At 49.7% G+C, this 20,830-nt stretch overlaps 1 pseudogene; it reads right to left on the bottom strand.

Annotated features, from left to right (window-relative positions):
• The window catches only part of LOC141020674 (putative disease resistance protein At3g14460), a 105,279-nt pseudogene that overhangs the window by 62,849 nt on the left and 21,600 nt on the right, over positions 1-20,830 (bottom strand).

Below are 20,830 nucleotides of genomic sequence, written 5' to 3'. Positions count from 1 at the left end.
TTCATCGGCAACACATGTAGTGCCCAGTGCATAATGCATAAATATCGAAAACTATAAATCCTTGCCCAAATCAGCTATTTTAATAGGTTCATCATCACACAGAGCTCTAGTTGCAACTATTGTTCAAATCGTCACCAAGATTTTGCTTCTTTTCATCCCAACATTGCGTGGAGAGATTAGTTCCTCCAGTTGTTGGTCGTTCTCGATCTTCACCCACAGATCATCCAACATCAAGAAGAAACGCTTGCCACTCAATGATTCCTTTAACTTGTCTTTTAGCTCCTCACAATGTGACATGTTGAGGTGCCGATCGTTGGTAATATCCTTAAGCACTTCATGAAAGATATCATCAACACTGAAAGTCTCGAAGAGATGAATGCACATGATGGTGTGGAAAAGTTTCTCCTCCTTGCATTCCTCCTCTATGTAGTCTCGATTATTACGTGCAAAGGTAGTCTTCCTAGGCCCTGCAACACCACATATGCCAATCACCGAGTAACATGGACTAGTGCCCGATCTCAGTGGTGTCTCGCTGAGCTTTGCCATGATATTATCACTACTAGGAAAAGGGCTATAGCTGATATGGACATTAATGGCGCACCATGTATGTGGTGCGCCACTGCTATATAGCAGTGGCGCACCAGATACAGGTGCGCCATTAGTGTCCTCATTACTAATGGCGCACCAGACACACGGTGCGCCATTACTAGCAATTTTTTTTCCAAAACTATTAATGGCGCACCAGGGCACATTGCGCTATTACTAGTTTTAACTAGTAATGGCGCACTACAAGCTCCGTGCGCCACTACTAACAAAATTTTTTTTACTTTTTTTTTTCAAAACTAGTAATGGCGCACCACAACCACGGTGCGCCACTACTAACAAATTTTTTTTTTGCAAAACTAGTTATGGCGCACCCCTAATGGTGCGCCATTAGTAACCTGAGACCAGCTAGATATTTTGGACAGCCACCTACCACACTCACTTTCCCCACTTCATTCTCTCCACCTCCTCCTCCATGCTTGTCTCGGCTGCCTCCTCCTCCTCACCTCATTTGCACCATAGATTCACCCAAATTAAGTGGTTAAATTATCTTTTTTTTAGAGGTAAGTAATGGGAAAGCTTTCTTTATGTTGTAGATCTACTTTTTTCTCCCTCCAACAACGTGCACATGCACTTTTTATGGCCTAGCTAGATTTGCATATATGTTTGTGTTTGCATGTACCGCTATTTGAAATGCGATAGTTGCCAATATGTTGCCGGAATGTTGATTCATTTCCGTTTCGGCGAGAATTTGGCACTATGCATTCTTTTTGGTCCTATTTTTAGGCAAAGTCATGCCAAATTTTTTCTTGGTTCTAAAATATCATTTTGCTCTACGCCGCAGGCGACCATGGTTCGCACGATGACTGAAGGCATCGTGAATAGGTTTTTGAGCTCCGCGAAGGCCGAGGTGCTTCAAAAGAACGAGACGGAGATAAGATGTCCGTGTCGAAGATGCAAGCTGAAGAGCCTTATTGCGGACCCGGATTCCGGGCAGGTGCGGGACCACCTGCTCTTGCGTGATTTCATGGATGTCTATCGGTGGCAAGGTGATGAAGATGACTATGAAGTCGTCCATGGGGGCCGGGCAAGAAATGAGGAAGGGCAGCAAGACAACCACCGCGGCGAGGGCGGGCGAGAAGACGAAGAATCTCCAGGACATGATCACGACGGTGATGCAGTACACAGTCATCATGTAGAAGATGCCAGACATGATGATGAGGAAGATCAAGATGAAGGGCATGATCATGAAGATGAAGATGCCGGAGCAGACGACGATGGACCATCGATGGGCTGGGTGCAGGACCCTCGTATTCAAGAGCTGCTTCTCAAGCAGACGGATAACGCAAGAGCTGCAGCCCGAGAGAAAGCCAAGCTGGATCAACTGGAGATAGACGCGGTTACTCCATTGTATGAAGGATGCAGGCCCGAGGATACCCGCCTGAAAGTAATGCTCATGGCTCTGGAGATGAAGGTAAAACACAAAATGACCGACGCATGCTTCGACGAGAACATGTCATTCTGGCACGAACGTCTTCCCAAGTGGAACAAGTGCCCGACCAGTTTCGAGGAGGCGAAGAAAATCGTGTGTCCTCTGGATTTACCGCACGTGAAATACCATGTGTGCATGAACAATTGCATCATTTATCAGGACGAGCACGCGGAGTCTACCATATGTCCGGTGTGCGGCGTCACTCGATACAAGAAGAGGAAGAAAGCTCCTCGAAAAGTGGTGTGGTACTTTCCGATCACTCCTCGTCTGCAGCGGTATTTCGCGGACCCTAAGCTAGCAAAGCTTCTGTGTTGGCACGCGGATAGGGAGGAGAAGAAGCGAGAAGATGACGGAAATGATCAGGAGATAAATAAAAAAGACAAGATGCTGAGTCGCCCTAAGGATGCGAGCCAGTGGCAAGCGTTGAACTTCAAACACCCAGAATTTGGGGACGATCCAAGGAACATCGTGCTGGGCGCGAGCACCGATGGAGTCAATCCGTTTGGCAGCCAGAGAAGCACACATAGCACCTGGCCTGTGTTTGTGTGGATGTACAACCTTCCCCCTAGTTGTGCATGAAGACGAAGTACATTCACATGAGTATGCTAATTGAAGGGCCGAAACAACCACGGAACGACATCAATTTGTATCTGGGGCTGCTGAAAGAGGAGCTAGACACGCTGTGGAAAACGCCAGCCAATACGTGGGACGCCGCAAAGAAAGAATATTTCCCAATGAGAGCCGCACTGCTCACGACGGTGCACGACTATCTCGGTTACGGATATCTCGCGGGGCAGGTGGTCCACGGATTTTCTGGATGCGTCAGGTGCATGGATGACACAACGTATCGCCAGCTAGATAGAGATCCCGGGTCTTCGAAAACCGTGTTCATGGGACATCAAAGGTGGCTTCGCGACGATGACCCATGGAGAAAACGCAAGGATCTGTTCGATGGTGAAACCGAACCCCGAAGACGCCCGCGTACAAGGAGCGGCGAGGAAATAGACGAGCTGTTGAAAAATTAGAAAGATTGCCCACTGCCGGGAAAGAAGCAAAAGGCGCCAGAGCCGGGAAAGAAGCGAAAGGCGCCAGAGCCGCTGCTGAAGGTATGGAAAACGAGGTCTGTTTTCTGGGACTTGCCGTACTGGAAGATCCACCGTGTGCCTCACAGCCTTGATGTCATGCATATCATGAAGAATGTGTGCGAGAGTCTGCTTGGTACCCTGCTCAACATGCCAGAGAGGACCAAAGATGGGCCAAAAGCAAGGGTAGACTTGAAATCAATGGGCATTAGGGAGGAGCTTCATGCTAATGATGATGATGAGGCGAAGCAGGACACGGAAAGTCGTCGCAAAGGCAAAAAGGCCAAGAAGACCGGAAATGACTACCCTCCCGCGTGCTTCACTCTAAGTCAGGAGGAGATCGAGCAGTTTTTCACCTGCCTCGTAGGAGTAAAACTTCCTTACGGTTACGCGGGGAAGATAAGCAGATACCTAGACTTAGCGAAGCAGAAGTTCAGCGGGATGAAGTCTCACGACTGTCACGTGCTGATGACACAGATACTTCCAGTTGCAATCCGTGGGATCATGGACGCGCACGTCCGTGAAATGCTATTTGGCCTATGCAACTTATTCGACGTCATCTCTCGGAAGTCGGTTGGCGTGAGGCAACTCAGAAGGCTACAGGAAGAGATCGTGGTGATACTATGCGAGCTTGAGATGTACTTCCCGCCCGCATTCTTCGATGTTATGGTGCATCTGCTGGTCCATATCGTGAAGGATATCATCCAACTCGGGCCGACGTTCCTGCACAGTATGATGCCGTACGAAAGGATGAATGGTGTCATCAAAGGATACGTTCGCAACATGTCACGTCCAGAGGGAAGCATAGCCAGGGGCTTTCTGACCGAAGAGTGCATCTCCTACTGCACGAATTATCTAGGCATCGAGAACCCCGTTGGTCTGCCCGTCAACAGGCACCTCAGCAGGCTCGCTGGATGGGGTCACCGCGATGGTCGCCGCAAAATGCATGTCGACTTCGAGGGTCGACTCGCCGACTTTGAAAGAGCAAACCTAGTCGCGCTACAACACATAGACGTGGTCGATCCTTGGGTGGTAGAGCACAATACCTTTATTGAGAAGACATACAATGACCGAGGCCAACAGAGGACGGACGGAGATATAGTCAAAGAGCACAACTCATGTTTCACGCGTTGGTTCAAGGAGAAGCTTCTGTCGTACCCTTTACATGAGGATTCTTCCGCGGAAGAAAAACTCATATTCGCCTTGTCACAGGGCGCCGAACACAACCTGATGACCTATGAGGCGTACGATATCAACGGCTACACATTCTACACCGAGGACAAGGACATGAAGAGCGATGGTTATCAGAACTTCGGGGTAATGATGGAATGCTACACCGGTAACGACAAGGACAGATACTACGGAAGGATCGAGGAGATCTGGGAGCTGAGCTACGCTGGAGAGAAGGTCCCGATGTTCCGTGTCAGATGGGCCAAGAGCGTCCTAAAATAAGACCGGTATTTCACCACCATGGTTATACCCGAAGCCAAATCCAAGACCGCGGGCGCAAACGTCACCGCGAGAAATGAGCCATGGGTAATGGCTTCCCAAGTGGACCAATGCTTCTTCATTACCGACCCGTCAAAGCCCAGTCGTGTTGTCGTGAGGAGAGGCAAAAGGAAGATCATCGGAATGGATGGAGTCGCCAATGAGCAAGACTTCGACAAGTACGGCGACCCGATGATGGAACATGACGACGACGATGAAGTGCCATACACCACAAGAAGAAGCAGGACCACCCTACCTAAAGGACGTCCGTTCCACAGAAGAACTCCATTTGCGAAAAAGAAGGGCAAGAAGTTTGTGAAAAGATAGCTAGCTAAGATCGATTGTATTTAAATCGTAGTCTTCATTTCTCGATTGTATTTCGACATTTTGAAATGATATTTCTTCTGTTCTAGTCCTCATGAATATTTATTTATGATTATTATGGTATTGAATTTCTAACTCACAAAAGTATTGAATTTGTTAATATTTTTCGAACTCATGAATATTTTTCAATTTCATGGTCACTTTTTGAATTCATGAATATTTTGACAAATTTGATGATATTTTTTTCATATTCATAAATTTTTTACCAATTCACAAATGAATGCAACTAAAAATCCAAAAAAAATATTGATGATATTTTTAAATAACAAATTTGATGATATTTTTTCATATTCATAAATATTTTGAAATAGCAAATTTGATGATATTTTTTCACATTCATAAATGTTTTCAAATTTGATTTTCATTTTCTAAAAAATTATTAGATGGAACTAAAAATAATAATAAAAAGTTACTAATGGCGCACCAGGAGGAGGTGCGCCATTGCTATCAGTGTACTTATGGCGCACCCCTAGGAGGTGCGCCATTGGTAATGTTTTCAAATTTTTATGATATTTTTTCAAATATTTTCAAATAAAAAATTTGATGATATTTTCAAATAACAAATTTGATGACATTTTTTCATATGCATAAATATTTTCAAATAACAAATTTGATGATATTTTTTCACATTCATAAATGTTTTCAAATTTGATTTGTCATTTTCTAAAAAAATATTGGATGAAACTAAAAAAAAAGTTACTTATGGCGCACTATGGATGTACTTATGGCGCACCCCTCGGTGGTGCGCCATTGCTATTCCTCCCGCCTCTATCCCTTTTCCCCTCGCCCCCCGCGCCAGATCCCCTTCGCCGCCGACGACCCCCCGCACCCTCCCCCGCTCCACCGCCGCCGACGACCCCCCGCACCCTACCCCGCTCCAACCTAGGTTAGGCTAGGTCGCGTCGTGCCCCAACCCCATTCGTCGCAGCCGCCCCACCCCACCCCACCGGCAGCTGCACCTCGTTCCGTCGCCGTGACAAGGAAGCCGAAGCCTGGAGGTGGAGACTTCGGCGGGGCTACTCGCAGTCCATCGACGGCTGACAACGAACGCTGACGCGACGCGACGAGGCCAGCCCACGACCACGACCACGACCGGCGTCCTCCTCCTTCTACGGTCTGCATCTCCGATGCGACGCCAACCACCGCCTCGTCAACGAATGTAAATGCTCCCTCCCTCCCTCCTCTACTCCTCTCCTCTATATAGTGTAATATTTTTTATCAATAAAATAATAATAAATAAAGTTACTAATGGCACACCAGGAGAGGGTGCGCCATTGTTATCAATAAAAAAAGTTACTTATGGCGCACCCCTCGGTGGTGCGCCATTGCTATGGATGTACTTATGGCGCACCCATGGGAGGTGCGCCATTGCTATCCCTTTCCCCCTCGCCCCCCGCGCCAGATCAAATCCCTAGCCCCCTCGCCCCCCGCGCCAGATCCCTTTCCCCCCTCGCTGTCGACGACCCCTTTCCAGCGCGCCCGCCCCCACCTCCAGCGCTCCTCCACCCATCACCACCGCAGCTCTTCCACCCCTCACCACCGCAAGCCGCCGCCACCCCGAGCATCCACCGTCGCCGCCGCTCCCAAGCATCCACCACCGCCGCCGCCGCCCCCAACCAACCATCCACCGGCGCCGCCCCCCTCCCCCTCCTCCCAACCATCCACCACCCTCCACTGGACCGCAAGCCACAACCCTCCTTCGCTCGGCTCGAACTCGAGCAGGGCCAGCGCTAGGGTTCCAGCGCTGCCGCCGGCCCCGCCTCGCCGTCTCGGTCCTCGCCGCCGCCGTTACCCACTCCCGCCGCAGCCCAGCTTCCTCCACGGCCCGTCTGCCCCTCTGCCCTCTACCGCAGCCGGGACAACGGGAAGCCGCCGCCGCGCCCCTCTGCACCGGCTGCCCATGGCGCCTCCGTCCCGAAGCTGCAGATCATCTAGTCCTCCACTCCTCCACAGTGAGCCATCAGCCATCCTCTCTCTTCCAACTCCCTGTTCTTCTTCTTTTTAAGCTATAAATTTTTTTAGGACCTTTCGGGGATCCTGCCTGTTCCCCTTCTGGACGCGTTGTGGCCATGCTTGATGCAGGAGCTCAAGAACCCGCGGCCGCAGCTCTACTCCGCCTCCGAGTACTGCGAGAAGTCCTACCTCAACACCCACCAGAAGCAGATGTGAGTAGCCACCTCTGCTGTTCCTCCTCTCCTCCATTAGAAGTAGTTGCACAGTTATTGAGTGGACGGACATGATTAGATGGGCCTGGAAGACAGGAAGAACATTTAACTTGAAATGGTCATGAATTGGAACTAAGTGTGTGTAGAACAGCGACAACTTACACTAGTTTTGTAGCCTCCAGCAAGTTTACGAGCAAACAGAATTTTCCTTCTCTTTTAGAAATATTTAGGCAGCTCCCTGATCAGTGTTGTTGTTGGTTGCTGTAAAAAACTAGTTACCAGTGCACAAATGAGTCTAAGACATGCCAAGCTAAGCTACTCACCATTTGAACTTTTTGCGCCATCATGAGTTATATGGATGTTAGACATTTGTTACTTTCTAGTTCTGGCTACCGTAATTGGTTATGACCATCATGACTGACATCACCTTGACAAAATTCTGCTCCACATTGTCAATTGGTTGCCATCTGTTACTGTACCAGCCAACTAGTGCTAATTATTTACTACTTTTCCCATATCAGTTTTCAGTGAAAAAACAAGACAGAAAAGTGGAGCAGGAATTTGGCACTAACTGTTTGCCACTGATCCCAAAATGAGTTTAAGAGTGTAGTCTAGCAATCATCTGCTACCGTAACCGTATGATATTGGTAGGTGTAGATGTGAGTGAGGGGATTGATGTCCATATGTGAGAATGTGACTAGCTAGGCAACAAATTCTGCTAGCCGAACTGAACAAGGATATGTCATTTTAGTTTTATCTAGGATATGAGAGTGGTGATATTGAGAGTACTCTAGTACAGTACTCCTATTTGTTTTATGAAGATATCTCTTTGCTGAACGACTGGATTTATTCTGGGTGTTCCCCAATCATGTGGTGTCAGTTTGTCACTTGGTTCGAATTATATCAAAGGGTTTTACCCTCCTCGTGTCTGACAGTGCAGAAGAAAGTTCTCAAGCATGGAGTAGAGTCAATTTTGTATGGTAAATTTGGTGAATGAACAGTCAACAGTGTAGTGATTTAAGGAGGAAATCATTATCTGCCATCTTCTGAACATCATTACCTTATAGTTATCCGGCTGGATTTTCTTCTTCTTAAAAGCTTCAAATTCAAAGTATAGTTTTACAAGCTTCTGCAACTTTTTCTTAAAAGCTCCAGCTATACATTTTATCACTTGTTCTTTTCTCTCAGAATATGGAACCTATTTGTGTAATCTGACCTATCTCTCCTTGATTTTGATGTTGTAGCTAGAACTGCCATGAATGCTCAGTATATATAAATTTAGATGTTTATATGGTCGCTGGGTTCTCATAGTATACCGTTTGAGGGGTTCATCATGCTGCAGTAGCTCTAGGCAGAGCATGGCATGTTACTACCATAGAGGTACCCAAATATGTAGGTGTAGTTTGTGTTTTTATTTGTTCACACTGTCGCTGTATTGCTCAATTAGACAATTAGTGTTTATGAAGAAGCAGAATAAACCTGCTGCTGCTGCTGTTATGCCTGTATTCACTGCTGCTGCTGTACTTGTGATGATGTTGTACTTGTGATGATGCTACTTGTGATCTTCTGAAATGACCCATTGGCGACTTCATTACGCGGGGATAATTATTTTGCAGGTACCCCGAGAGACCCTTGAGTTTGCCGGAATGTCGATTAACTTCCGTTCCGGCAAATTCGGGTACTCCATATGTCCTATTTTCAGCAAAGGTCATGCTGAATTTTTCCGTGAATTTTAGCATGACTTTGCTAAAAATAGGACATATGGGGTACTTGCGACTAATGCATGGGCCGGGGTATCTTAGTACTTAATTAAGTAGGATCAACTGCCTCTTGTGTTATACATATAGAAGTGTGATATCAACTCATAGTTATTACTCTATCTGTCACCATATATGTGTATCCAACCTTGTGAACTTGTTTCATTTTGTAGTCTCTGTTAACTCAAGTATGTGTGATATATATACATATGTGTGTGCCTGTGATATAATACTCTGTTTGGGATAGTTTAACCTGCAAGTTGCCTTCTCTGTTTCTCTGGCTGTGAGGGGGTAGCATGATCGGAAGCACCAGCGCTCTTTTCCTTGGCACTCGAGTAGGCGGTGCTGCCGATGCGATCTGCCATTTAGAGTACCCATATATATCAGTCAACCTAGGGTGCCTCGGCATAGATAAACCCTAAATGATGAAAACTTAACTTAGCATTTAGGGTGCCTCAGTGTCGACAAACCCTAAATGATAAAACCTTGGCTTTTAGGGTGCCTCGGTGTCGATAAAAACCTAAATGATGAAAGCTTAGGCTTTTAGGGTGCCTCGGCGTCGACAAACCCTAAATGATAAAAGCTTAGCTTTTAGGATGCCTCGGTGTCGACAAACCCTAAATGATGAGACTATGATCTTGTTCCTTGACAATAACCAACTTTTTGACAAAACGTTTTTCCTATTTAGAGTGAAACATGGCCCACAACAATGAGGCCGGCGGTTCGGGCAAGGCATTCTGGGAGCTGTCCCAGGAGATGGAGGAAGAACCTCACCGCTATGAGGACGCCGCAGAAGACACCGATCCCAACTACACAACCCCTAGTGGCGTCGGGGATGACACCACTGATGGTGCCGCTGAGGATGCCACCACTGATGATGGCGGCGCACGCACAGATGGCAGCCAACCGAAGAGGCAACGGAAGGACCGGCGCCCGAACGTGCTCGGCACCGTCAAGGAGGAATTTACTGAAGTGTCCTCCGAGGGGCATCCAACGGCGCCCAAAGAAATAGTCAAGGGGTACGCGGGACAGCTCGGGTGCATTCTGTGGAGCACCGTCTCGATCAACACCGAGAACCTAAGGCATCGTGACCGAGGAAATTTGCGCAACCTCCTCTTCACGAAGCTGCACGAACGATACAAGTTCTCCGGTGACTTCGCAAACACACGCCTCTCATGGAATAAAGTGAACAGTGCCGCCCTCACGAAGATGAGCAAGGCCCTGGGTACTTGGAGAGGCGCGGTTAAGAGCATGATTGAAAAAGGTGATAGTTATGAGAAGATCAAGGAGAAAAATCCTTCGATCAGCGAAGATGACTACCGGGAGTTCAAGATCAAGTGCGAGAGCAACGCATCCGAGGAATCAAGTCAGTGGGGGAAAGATATGCGGGACTTGAACTTAGGGTCCACAAACTCGGTCTCGGCGGTTACAGAGTGGCGGAACCTATATGGGACAAGGAGGACGCGTAGCGTGCCGAGCAAGGCCTACCGCCCCGCTTCGAGAAATACTGTGACAAGCAGAGCAGGAACTATGTCAGGGCCCGATACAAGATTGACCCGGTAACCAAGGAGCATACCACGGATCCGAAGACCAAGCCGCTTGAGCGTGTTTTGGTAAGAATACACCCCTGCGTAATTAGCTCCATATGGTTGCATTCTAGTTAATGAAGCCAAATTTCTTAATGTTTCACGTTCCTTCTGCAGGACACTGAAAGCAGTAGTGCGGGGTCGTCTCAGAGCTCCCCTTTAAATAAGGCGTTGAACATAATGAAAAACAAGGATAAGCTCAGTAAGCCGTCGTCAGCTGGTCGTGTGGCTGGCAAAGGCCTGTCCACGAAATGGTCGGAATACTATACCGCTGCGCGAAAGGAGAGAAAGACCAGCTCAGAAAGCCAGCAGCGTGAGGTTCAACAACTCAAGGCACAAGTGGCGCGGATTTCGGAGATGGTCGAAGAGCAAGTGCGAGACCAACTGGGAGCGACGATCACCGCCATTATACCTACCTTGGTTTCTGGGCTGCAGGCGTGGGTGGCGGGCGGCCAACAGGGGCCGCCCCCGATTCCCAGCTTCACGGGCAGCAACTCGCGCAACGCGTCGGCGGCGCCATTGGTGTCTCCGGCGGAGGCGGCATTGGTGTCTCCTGCGGCGGCGCCATTGGTATCTCCGGCGGAGGCGGCATTGGTGTCTCCCGCGGCGGCGCCGGCATTGCAGCTTAATGCACCCGGTTGTGGGAAGAATACGCCGGCCGACACCTCGGCAGCAAGTGGCCCCTCCGTCAATTGCACGCTCGCCGTTAAGGGTGCCTCGACATTAGCCGAGCTCGACGCCATCACGGTAACTAATTAAGCCTCTCGGTCAATGACTTCATCTCCTTGCCTTTGACTGGGCATCCTTGACGCCCTACATGTTTTCGCAGGGTGCCGCCGACGTTCTGTGCACTCTCCTGCACTTCGTGAACGACGAGTTGGTCGATGTCGCCAAGGTCAGAATCGTTTAACCGGGCAGCCGCGTGTTCCACGGTAATCCGATGCCACCCACCGTTCATAGGGTTCAACTGGTTTGGGTGCTGCCAGGCTTCGACGACATGTTACCTCCGTATCGACCCCACGGTGCCGACGAAGATGATGTGATGACCCTCAATGCCTGCATAAGCTGGCCCATGCTTTGGCCGAAGAGCCAGATTCGTTTGGGGGCTGGGGACACCACCCCACAGACAACACCGCCAGTCGTGCTGGCGCCAAGCCATGGCAAGACCCCGAAAATGCTACCGGACATGCCGGACATGCATATGGCACAGGATCCGGACGACGACGACGACGACGACGGTACATTTACCAACGTCGATAAGTACTTCAACGAACATGGGTACGGTGATGAATTCTTGGGGCCTCCTTCTCAAGAACCCAACCCTGCAAAAGACAATCTAGCTGGTACCACGGAGAAACCCAATTGCAACAGGCGTCGTCTGGCGTTCAGTTCTCAGGAGACGCCTCCAGCTGCCGCCTTCACCGAGCCTCAGATAGCCGAGGTGCGAAATATTATCAGCCCCAACACACTCAAGAAGGTGGTCTCTGAGTAGAACTCGATCCCATTACAGCAGAAGAAGAAGGGACGGAAAAGAAAGAGTAACAAGGGTGCGAGCCAGCCGGCACCGAGTACGATCCGTGCTCAGGACGGTCCACCTTCACCTAAGGATATCTCGAGGAGGGTGCATGTGGCGGGTAGGCCGATGCTACCGACTAATCTGCTCAATGCTGCAACCGGTGCTATGCGGAGTCTGCATGACAGTGTTCTTTCTTTGGAGAAGCGGCGTCTCTCCGAGAATGATGTGGCATACCCGGTTTTTGTGGCCAAGGTGCCAGAGGGCAAGGGCTTTGTGGATAGCGCCATCGGGGGTACGATCGTCCTGCGGTTTGATGACATCCACTACAAAAAAAAGACACATCTGTGACATTTTGGGCCGAACGAAATTTTTTCTGTCATACATATGACACTTCTATGATGATAATTGTGACAAAACCTGGTATCATCATAGATGTGGTGGGCTCCTACTTCTATGACAAAAAATCATGACAGAAAATGGGCTTTTCGTCCTGGGCGGCCGGAGATACAGCTGCATGACATTCTTTGGGCCGTCCATGACAGAAAAAACCATGGTAGAAGCGAGGGTGAGGAAAATAACGGGGAGTTCCCGGTTACGGTGGGAGGTCGGGGGCCGAGCGATGCGCGTTTCTCTCGTACATGTACGTGCGTGTGTGCGAGGCGTTGGCTCTAATTGAACCCGAGCGAGGCGTTGGGCTCTAACTGAATCCGAGCGATTGCACTGCAGGCTACGCGTTACTGAACCGTAGGAGCCCGTGGAGGCTGGAGGAGGTCGGCGGTCGAGATGAACAGTATCCAGTGGAGTCCCGTTTTGCAGTACGCCACACCCCTCCCCATGAACAGGACCCCCGTTTCGACCGTAGGAGGTCCGTTTCGTCCGTTTTGCGGTACGCCACACCCCTCCCGATCAACAAGACCCCCGTTTCGACCGTAGGAGGTCCGTTTCATCCGTTTTGCGGTACGCCACACCCCTCCCGATCAACAGGACCCCCGTTTCGATCGTAGGAGGTCCGTTTCCTCCGTTTTGCCGTACGCCAGACCCCTCCCGATCAACAGGACCCCGTTCCGAACGTAGGAGGTCCGTTTCCTCCGTTGTGCGGTACGCCAGGCCTCGTTTCCATCGCCTGTTCCGTCCAAGCCCTCCCGATGAACATGACCACGCATTTCGTTCTGACCCAGCCGGTTGGCTCCCACGCGTTTCGTTGCCTCCCGATGAACACGACGCATTCCATTGCCTCCCCATGAACACGACGCATTCCGTTGCCTCCCCATGAACACGACGACGACGTTGTTTCTCCGTTCCGACCGAGCCATGTACACGAGGCTTGGCCGTACGTATGCGCGAGTAGGCGTTCGAGACCCCGCCCGTATGTACACATACGTGGCCGTATTTTCTTTCTTGCACCCTGGCCGTTGTACGTATGTGTACATGCTATGTGCGCGCCTCTACTACGACACGTACACGCCTCTACTACGACACGTGCGCGCCCCTACATTCACCAGTATATATGTACGTTCACGTTCGCGACCAGAATGACAACGCTACGTACGCTTCGACCAAGTGGGTCCCGACTATCAGGCACTTCCTTGCCTGCGAAGATGTAGCTGGTGGGTCCCAGCAGTCAGGGGGGCGAATCGTTTTTTTTTCCCGGACGCATTTCCTTGCGTGCGAAGATGTAGCTGGTGGGTCCCAGCAGTCAGGGGCAAACATTTTTTTCGTGAAATACGGTGGCCCGTTCGGTGGGTCCCCGCTGTCAGGTGGAGGAATAATTATTTTGCACGTAAGAAGGAGGCACTTCCTTGCTGCGGCCATGGACCCAGCTGTCAGCCTCTCCACGTACAGTCCACGTCCGATGGAAGCCGTTCCTTGACCACGTTGACCACGCCGCGCCGAGAGCACCAGGGCTGTGGACGATGGCGAGGCCTAGGAAGGGGACAACGCGGAGCCGGGGAAGACGCGGCAGTGGATGCCCACGCGTAGAGGAGTATGAGGGTTCACTGGTTCGCTGCGGTGTGAGGCTGCCGTCGCCGTAGAATAACAGGGGGTGTGGGTGAGTAGAGGGATGGCCTGGCCAGCGGTGCGAGTAGTAGGGGGCGGTGAGGCCTCCGCCGCATCGCAGCCGGCCACGGGAGGCAGGAGCACGAGGCACGACTGGCGCTGGTTTGGGCGGCTGGAGCAAGAAGACCAGAGGTTGAAGAAGCACTACGGCCGTTGGATGGACATCGTACGGTCACTGGAGCTAGAATCGTGCATATTGACTAAGTTGACAAAGCCCTCCGTCCCCGTCAACTTAGTAGGCCCACAAGTCAGCCTGCCACTATACTGGGTCCCAGCTAACAGGGGGAGTATTCATTTTTTTGTGCGTAATAAGGAGGTACTTCCTTGCGTGTGAAGATATAGCTGGTGGGTCCGAGCTGTCAGTGGCGGTAACGTTTTTTTTTCGCGAAATACAGAGGCCCTTTCGGTGGGTCCCTGATGTCAGGTGGAGGAATCATTATTTTGCGCGTAATAAGGAGGCATTTCCTTGCGTGCGGCCGTGGACCCAGCTGTCGGCCTCTCCACGTACAGTCCACTTCAGATGCATGTCGGTCATTGACCACGTTGACCAAGCCGCGCCGAGAGCACCAGGGCGGTGGACGCCAGCGAGGCCTAGGAAGGGAACGACACGGAGGCAGGGAAGACTCGGCAGTTGTTTCCCACACGGAGGGGAGTACGACTGTACGAGGGTTTACTGGTTCGTCTGCCATCGCCGGAGAATAACAGCAGGTGTGGGTGAGTAGAGGGCTGGCTAGGCCAGCGATGGGAGTACGGTGGGGCGGTGAGGCCTGCGCGGCAGCAGAGCCGGCCGCGGGGAGGAGGGAGCAGGCAGTCCCGCCGGTGCTTGTTTGAGCGGCTGGAGCAGGAAGAGCAGAGATTGAAGAAGCACGACGGCCGTTGGATGGACATCCAACAGTCAGTGCTTGTGCGTCAACCTTTTTTTTAGGAAAGCCTCAAATCTGTGGAAAACAGCATACAACCCATCTGCCATCATTTCTAATTATTTTGCAGCCCATTTGCTAATTATTAAGGTTTTTTTGGAGCCCATATTCTTTTTGTTAGCATTACAGCCCATATTGTGGCCACGGTTAAAAAATTATACGAAACTTTGCATATTTCGGTGCGGTCCGAACTGTTTTTAATCCCGAAATTTCGACTCACATTCAAACTGATTTTAAAAATAAATGTATATCAATATAAAATCCAACAAATTCTCCACGCATAAAAATTAATGTAATTTAAAATCTCGAAATGAAAAAAAAGATATTTGAAACTAAATGCCGGTTTGATGTGTTTTAAAAATGTACAGCCCATTTCTCATTACTGATGGGCCATTTTCTCGGCCAGCCGAATGAAAGCTCTCCTCGTCTTGAAAGATTTGCAGCCCAATAGGCCTGACAAAGCGACTTACTTGGCAAATCAGAAAAAAACTGGGCTGTGGCCGTGGACCCAGCTGTCAGCCTCTCCACGTACAGTACTCTTCCGATGGAATGTCGTTGACCACGTTGACCACACCGCGCCGAGAGCACCAAGGTGGTGGACGACGGCGAGGCCTAGGAAGGGGACGACGCGGAGCCGGGGAAGACGCGGCAGTGGATGCCCACGCGGAGAGGAGTACGAGGGTTCACTGGTTCGGCTGCGGTGTGAGGCTGCCGTCGCCGCAGGGCCAGGCTAGCGGTGGGAGTAGTAGGGGGTGATGAGGCCTCAACGGCAGCACAGCCGGCCACTGGAGGCAGGAACAGGCGGTCTCCCCGGTGCTGGTTTGGGCGGCTGGTGCAAGAAGAGCAGCGATTGAAGAAGCAGCAGAACCGTTCGATACAAATCCAACGGTTACTACTGCTAGAATCGTTTGTTGACTAAGTTGACAAGCCCTGCGTACGCATCAACTTAGTAGGCCCACAGGTCAGCCTCCCAACCGGTGCGCCCCAGATGTCAGTGGGAGGAATCATTTTTTTCGCGTAATAAGGAGGCAGTTGATTGCGTGCGGCCAGGCCAGCGGAGGGAGTAGGGAGGGCCGGGGAAGCCTGCGCGGCATCACAGCGGGCCACAAGAGGAGAGAGCAGGCAGTCCCGCCGGCGCTAGTTTAGGCGGCTGGAGCAGGAAGATCAGAGATTGAAGAAGCACGTCGGCCGTTGGATGGACATCCAACAGTCACTGCTGCTAGAATCATGTGTTCACTGACAAAGCCTTGCGTAAACAAGTCAGCCTCGAAATCTGTGGCGTGTACAACCCATTTGCTATTATTTTTATAATGTTTACTCATTTTCTAATTCATATGGAATTTATTGCAGCCCGTTTTCCATTTTTAGAATTGCTGGCCATTTTCTGGTCAGTACCAGGGTCAAAAACTTAACTAAATATGTGGGAATTTTTGAAAATTCGCAAATTTTTGCTGGAGAACGAAATATTCTTAATCCAAAAATTAATAGGCATACTAAAACAAATTTAAAAATAAATTAGTACTATGTCATGTTAAATCCAATGAAATACGTATAAGATATCAGTGAAGAACAAAAACAAAAAAAGAAACTGATATCCCATTTGCTATAATTTTTTTGGAATTTTCAACCCCTTTTGATATTACTTTTAACAGACATTGACCATACTCTTAAGCCAGGCGGGATGCATCCCTCCTCGTCTTGAAAGATTTGCAGCCCAGTAATTCGGAGAAAACAAATAGGCCTAGCTTGGGTATTCTTCAAAAAGAAATACTGGGCTACCTATTTTCCCAAAGAACTGGTGCATGAGCATTTAGCTTTATTTATTTACTTATTTATGTTTAGGGGACCATGAGCATGTACCTGGGCCGGATTCATGTGAGAGCCTCCCTTCCAGTTAATTATGGGCTTGGGCCTTCATCAGTGGGCTGCATGTTATCAACAAGTGAAAAATGTGTTCCGTACGAAAAATAGTATGCGCTACGTACGGTACGGTGCACTAAAGGATCGAACCGTGCAACGACTTCCAAAACATTGTGTTTGTCGTTCTAACAACACATTTATTCAACCAACAGACAAAATATACTACTGATTGTACATTGAGAACAGCAGCAACAGCAACCAGGGCTGGGGTGCAACAGAAGCAGTAAGCAGGCCAGAAGAGTGAAGACGCGGCTCTCTCTTCCAAACGAAACATCAGCCATCATTACAAAAGGGCTACCAAATAAGAACAAGTGTATGCATCAAACTAAATAAAGATCCTACTACACCAAGTGTACGCATCTAACTAACTGGCTCAGTCAGACATTACTATTTATTAAGCTGTGGAGATTGGCTGACGGCTTGAACCAGATGGGTGCCTGACGGGGGAAATTCCAGCCAGCAGGTCGAAGTCTGATACTTCCGACCCTCTCTCCTACTTTGGGCTGCAGAGTGTGGCGGCACATATCAGGGTATGGTGCATGCAAAGACGCATGGTACGCTGTGTACACACAGTTTTGCTTGATGAACGAAACCGCACTGCCATCATGATCCTTGCTGTCGGTTATCTCCTGGTTAATCGGATAATTCAGTCCGACAATACTGCTGTAACAGCCGTTTGTAGCGATGACTGGAGTAGGCCAGCAATACGTCCAGCCATAGAAGGAGTCGACAGCGTAAATGAAACCCTTGTGTTCAATGGCATCAGAGAACCATGGACGATGTATGATCTTGCGATGGACGTGCAGATTTATCCACTTACCGCAGTGACCTGTCAGATAGGCGAGACCGCGGTTAATACTTAAATAGTATAGCCAACTGTTGACTATAAGAAAGTGCCATGTCATCTGTAGCCAACATGTATAACAATGGATACTCAAAAACTAATTCTTGAAGATCATTTCTTGCAAAGCACAATAAGAGTTATTTCTTCACAAGTTTTGGATGCAGGTTGAACAGTTGAACGCTTTTGTTTGCAAAAGATACTTTTTTTATCTATTTCACCCGGATGTTTGTGAGCTCTAGAGATGAAATAATATCCGAACAAACCTATCGATACCCGTTACACATGAGATGACCCCCACATCCTTTGTCAAAATAAACAACTCCCCGATCAATGCATTTCACTCTTCCGTGCAACGCACGGGCACCTTACTATAGATTAGTACGACCAAAAATTGAACATTATATATAGTACGATAAATGATGATGCATGTCACCTAAAATTATATCATTGAAAACTATGTTCAAATACGAATCCAACGATATTGTTTTTGTTCACATGCACTAACATTTTGTCAGTTAAATCTTCAGTCAAATTCAATGGGGGATAAACCACGACCGATGTAGTACTAGTGTAGAGGGCGGCGCTGCACAGGAGTCTCGCCCCGCTCGTGCCGCGGCAGTAAAGCCGTCATATCACAAAACCCAACCACTCCTAGTAATAAGTGGCCTGGTAAAATAAACGGACAAGCAACCATCACATCCCTCCGTCTTTTTTGCATTTCATCTCTCTGCATTTACTTTCTCCGGTTCATCTCGCACACTCGATCCCTAGCTACTACTCCTAGTATCCCTAGCTACTACTCCTAGGGCCAGTTCTTTTGGCGGCTTCCCCAGCTTTTCCCATAAGACTAGTCACAGTGGAGAGTAACATTAAGGCGCCTCACTCATTTATTTGGGCTTCTAAACTACTACTAGTAGTACCTCCATCCTGGTTTATTCCTCACCATTGTAATTTGTGCTAAATTTTGACCAAAGATTTAACTGATAAAATATTAGTGCATATGACATGCACTAACATTTCATTAGTTAAATTTATGATCAAAACTTGACACAGATTACAATGGGGACCAATAAACCAGGACGGAGGTAGTAGTTATGGGATTACTAATCTAGAAGCCTAAAAGAACTGGCCCCTGGTACTCCTACTAGTAGTAGTACTCAAGTTGGAATTCCAATTGCACGGCACAACTTGTTAGGCAAAAAATTCGATACAGGGTGTAGGAAGCGGTTTGGGAATTTGCATGCCTTTCCAACCAGTGAGATACTCCGTACAAAGTACGACAGAGAAATAACCACAGAGAAGGAAGCTAAAAGTAAACAATCAAACGAGCATTTTTGCATTTGTTTTGCATTGAATCATTTCACAAGCTTGACTAGCGCTGTTTTTCTACTTTTACAAAAACCGCATCGTAATGTTAAAACGTGCATTTGCACATACATAAGTAATAGTAGTACTCCCTCCTTCTTGGTCACGGTGCACAACCAAAGATGACTTATTGACCTGGACGGAGGGAGTAGCACAGTCTGCAAGCATATATCGAGAGAGACGTGTAGTGCGATAGTATATAGTAAAGTTTGTGCTATATGCACGTACTTGCAAAATGCGTACGAATACACAAGGTTTCCAAACTTTCCCTTTTACATACTTAATTAAGGACGCTAAAAATTCCTGAACGTTCGGGATTTATCATTTGCGTCCCAAAACTAATGAGATCGCCTTACGAAACAAAAATTATACTCCTCCTAAAAGCCACGGCGCTCGCAGGAGCGCTTGCGGCGCGCCACGAGTGCCCTGGTGCGCGGCCGTTTCCCAGCGCGCCGACACAACGCCTCTTCCTCAGCCTCACAACTCGCGAGGTGCTGATTGGCGGCTTGCCGGCGGGCGAGCGCGATCTCACCGGTGGGATGATCCGGCGCCAACAGGTACCCCTCCTCGTTGGAAGCGTGCACCCGGTGCACGTACCGCCAAGCGTAGATGAGGCGCTTGGGCCTGACTGCACTCAGGGCGTCGGCACGGGCGTCCTCCGCCACCCTCACGGCCCTCGCACGAGCCTTCTGCCAAAGAGCCAATTGCCTGACTCTCTCGGACGCGATATAGGCCTCCCAGGCAGCTTGTTCTGCGGTGCGCTTCTCTTCCTCGGCCTTCTTCTCCGCCTCTATTTTGGCGCGCTCTGCTGGAGGCAAAGCCTCCCACAAGGCGACATCCATTTCTTTCCAAAGCTCCTCAAGGCTGGGGGGGGCTCGGCGGGCGGCGCGGCGTTCTCCTCGTAGCGGGGAGCCGACGCGTCCTCCGGCGCGCGTGCTGGCGAGATTGGGAACACCAACGCGTCCACCTCAACGCGTTGCGGCAAGGAGCGGAATGCCGACGCGTCCTCCTCGACTAGTGGCGGCGAGGAACGGAACGGCGACGCGTCCTCCTCGACTAGTGGCGGCGAGGAACGGAACGGCGACGCGTCGCATAGCGGCGAGGAGCGGAACACCGACGCGTCCTCCTCGACTAGTGGCGGCGAGGAACGGAACGGCGACGCGTAACCGTCCGCGCGGTGCAGCGAGGGGCTCCTAGGGCTTGGGAGGGGCGATGCCATGGTGGTCGACATGAGAGGGAGGGGGAGGAGATAGCGATGAACGTGAACGTGAGGGGGAGGAGATAGTGATGTCGTGGGAGGCGCAGTATTTATAGCGAGCAATGGCACACCTACGTAAGATATGGACTGAGCTGCACTGACTTAACTGCAGGTCCAGTTGCGTCACTGACATGTGGGCCAGACCCCTGTTGGGCCCATATGTCAGTGACCCAATGCACCTGCAGTTAAGTAACAGCTACGTGGGCATATTTGTTGGAGTAAATTACGGGGGAGCGAAGGGGTGGAAATATTGCTGGTCACAACGGATTGGACTAGCGTGGGGGGAGGAGAGTCATGCATGCAGATTTTTTCACACGGGGTGGAGTGGTGGGACCGCCGGAGGGAGAAGGAGAGTTTGGCAGGCATATTGTTTCCACACATGGAGAGGAAATGATTTGGAGACGAACGGGCTTCCTGCAGGTATGGGGAACGGTGCATAATAAGTCATCTTG

This window comes from Aegilops tauschii, chromosome 3, assembly GCF_002575655.3.
Source record: "Aegilops tauschii subsp. strangulata cultivar AL8/78 chromosome 3, Aet v6.0, whole genome shotgun sequence".
NCBI lineage: Eukaryota > Viridiplantae > Streptophyta > Magnoliopsida > Poales > Poaceae > Aegilops > Aegilops tauschii.
This window is presented reverse-complemented; position numbering and strand designations above follow the sequence as displayed.